The following is a 3,076-nucleotide window of genomic DNA, read 5'->3' as shown; positions in this document are numbered from 1 at the left end:
AGGGCCAGGGGCCTCAGAGCCATAAGGCAGCCTCAGGAAGGCAGCCTCAGAGCCATAAGGCAGCCTCAGAGCCATAAGGCAGCCTCAGCCTCAGAGCCATAAGGCAGCCTCAGGGGGAGGCAGCCTCAGAGCCATAAGGCAGCCTCAGAGCCAAGGCAGCCTCAGAGCCATAAGGCAGCCTCAGGGGAGAGCCATAAGGCAGCCTCAGGGGGAGAGCCTAAGGCAGCCTCAGAGCCATAAGGCAGCCTCAGAGCCATAAGGCAGCCTCAGGCAGCCTCAGGGGGAGAGCCATAAGGCAGCCTCAGGGCCATAAGGCAGCCTCAGAGCCATAAGGCAGCCTCAGGGCCATAAGGGCCTCAGCCTAAGGCAGCCTCAGAGCCATAAGGCAGCCTCAGGGGGAGAGCCATAAGGCAGCCTCAGGGGGGAGCCAGGCAGCCTCAGGGCCATAAGGCAGCCTCAGAGCCATAAGGCAGCCTCAGAGCCATAAGGCAGCCTCAGAGCCATAAGGCAGCCTCAGAGCCATAAGGCAGCCTCAGAGGGGAGAGCCATAAGGCAGCCTCAGGGGAGAGCCATAAGGCAGCCTCAGGCCATAAGGCAGAGAGCCATAAGGCAGCCTCAGGGCCATAAGGCAGCCTCAGGGGGAGAGCCATAAGGCAGCCTCAGCCATAAGGCAGCCTCAGGCCATAAGGCAGCCTCAGAGCCATAAGGCAGCCTCAGGCCATAAGGCAGCCTCAGGGGAGAGCCATAAGGCAGCCTCAGAGCCATAAGGCAGCCTCAGAGCCATAAGGCAGCCTCAGGGGAGAGCCATAAGGCAGCCTCAGGGCCATAAGGCAGCCTCAGAGCCATAAGGCAGCCTCAGGGCCATAAGGCAGCCTCAGGGCCATAAGGCAGGCAGCCTCAGAGCCATAAGGCAGCCTCAGAGCCAGCCTCAGGGGGACAGCCTCAGCCTCAGAGCCATAAGGCAGCCTCAGAGCCAGCCTAGCCATAAGGCAGCCTCAGGGCAGCCTCAGGGGACAGCCTCAGCCTCAGAGCCATAAGGCAGCCTAAGGCAGCCTCAGGGGACAGCCTCAGCCTCAGAGCCATAAGGCAGCCTCAGGGGGACAGCCTCAGCCTCAGGGCCATAAGGCAGCCTCAGCCTCAGAGCCATAAGGCAGCCTCAGGGGGACAGCCTCAGCCTCAGGGCCATAAGGCAGCCTCAGGGGGACAGCCTCAGCCTCAGGGCCATAAGGCAGCCTCAGGGGGACAGCCTCAGCCTCAGAGCCATAAGGCAGCCTCAGGGGGACAGCCTCAGCCTCAGGGCCATAAGGCAGCCTCAGCCTCAGAGCCATAAGGCAGCCTCAGGGGGACAGCCTCAGCCTCAGGGCCATAAGGCAGTCTCAGGGGGACAGCCTCAGCCTCAGGGCCATAAGGCAGCCTCAGGGCCATAAGGCAGCCTCAGGGGGACAGCCTCAGCCTCAGGGCCATAAGGCAGCCTCAGGGCCATAAGGCAGCCTCAGGGCCATAAGGCAGCCTCAGGGCCATAAGGCAGCCTCAGGGGGACAGCCTCAGCCTCAGGGCCATAAGGCAGCCTCAGGGCCATAAGGCAGCCTCAGGGCCATAAGGCAGCCTCAGAGCCATAAGGCAGCCTCAGAGCCATAAGGCAGCCTCAGGGCCATAAGGCAGCCTCAGGGCCATAAGGCAGCCTCAGAGCCATAAGGCAGCCTCAGAGCCATAAGGCAGCCTCAGAGGGAGAGCCATAAGGCAGCCTCAGCCTCAGGGCCATAAGGCAGCCTCAGGGCCATAAGGCAGCCTCAGAGCCATAAGGCAGCCTCAGAGCCATAAGGCAGCCTCAGAGCCATAAGGCAGCCTCAGAGCCATAAGGCAGCCTCAGAGCCATAAGGCAGCCTCAGAGGGAGAGCCATAAGGCAGCCTCAGAGGGAGAGCCATAAGGCAGCCTCAGCCTCAGGGCCATAAGGCAGCCTCAGCCTCAGGGCCATAAAGGGATAAACAGAGAAACAGACTAAACATATCATAGATGTTTCCCTGAACTGCATCAACAAGAGAAAACAACGCTTACAGAAGAAAAATAAACATCAACATCATTTTCTTACATGTAAAATATCTATTGTCTTATGCATCGTATTTGATATCTGTCAAGTTATTATCAAAATATACACCACTAATATTCAATATAATAATACATCCTTTTATTTTTTGGGACAAATGTACAGAATGTTTCAGCAGCAAAACCAGGTGGACTGGGGACAGCAAGGAGTCATCAGGCCAGGTAGTCCTGAGGCATGGTCCCAGGGCTCAGGTCCTCTGGGAGGGGAGAGGGAGAGAGAGAAAGAGAGAATTAGCGAGAGCACACTTAAATTCACACAGGACACCGGATAAGACAGGAGAAGTCCTCCAGATATAACAGACTGACCCTAGACCCCCGACACATAAACTACTGCAGCATAAATACTGGAGGCTGAGACAGGAGGGATTGGGAGACACTGTGGCCCCATCCGAGGACACCCCCGGACAGGGCCAAACAGGAAGGATATAACCCCACCCACTTTGCCAAAGCACAGCCCCCACACCACTAGACGGATATCTTCAACCACCAATTTACTACCCTGAGACAAGGCTGAGTATAGCCCACAAAGATCTCCACCACGGCACAACCCAAGGGGGGACGCCAAACCCGGACAGGAAGACCACCAGGATGTGTACTCAAAGCGCTGACCAACTGGCAACTGTCTTCACTGACATTTTCAACCTCTCCCTGATCGAGTCTGTAATACCAACATGTTTGAAGCAGACCACCATAATCCCTGTGCCCAAGAACACTAAGGTAACCTGCCTAATTGACTACCACCCCATAGCACTCACGTCTGCAGCCATGAAGTGCTTTGAAAGGCTGGTCATGGCTCACATCAACACCATTATCCCAGAAACCCTAGACCCACTCCAATTTGCATACCTCCCTAACAGATCCACAGATGATACAATCTCTATTGCACTCCACACTGCTCCAAGCTCATCAATAAGCTATGGACCCTGGGACATAACACCTCCCTCTGCAACTAAATCCTGGACTTCCTGACGG

Source organism: Oncorhynchus nerka, unplaced genomic scaffold (assembly GCF_034236695.1).
Source record: "Oncorhynchus nerka isolate Pitt River unplaced genomic scaffold, Oner_Uvic_2.0 unplaced_scaffold_1317, whole genome shotgun sequence".
Taxonomy (NCBI): Eukaryota; Metazoa; Chordata; class Actinopteri; order Salmoniformes; family Salmonidae; genus Oncorhynchus; species Oncorhynchus nerka.
This window is presented reverse-complemented; position numbering follows the sequence as displayed.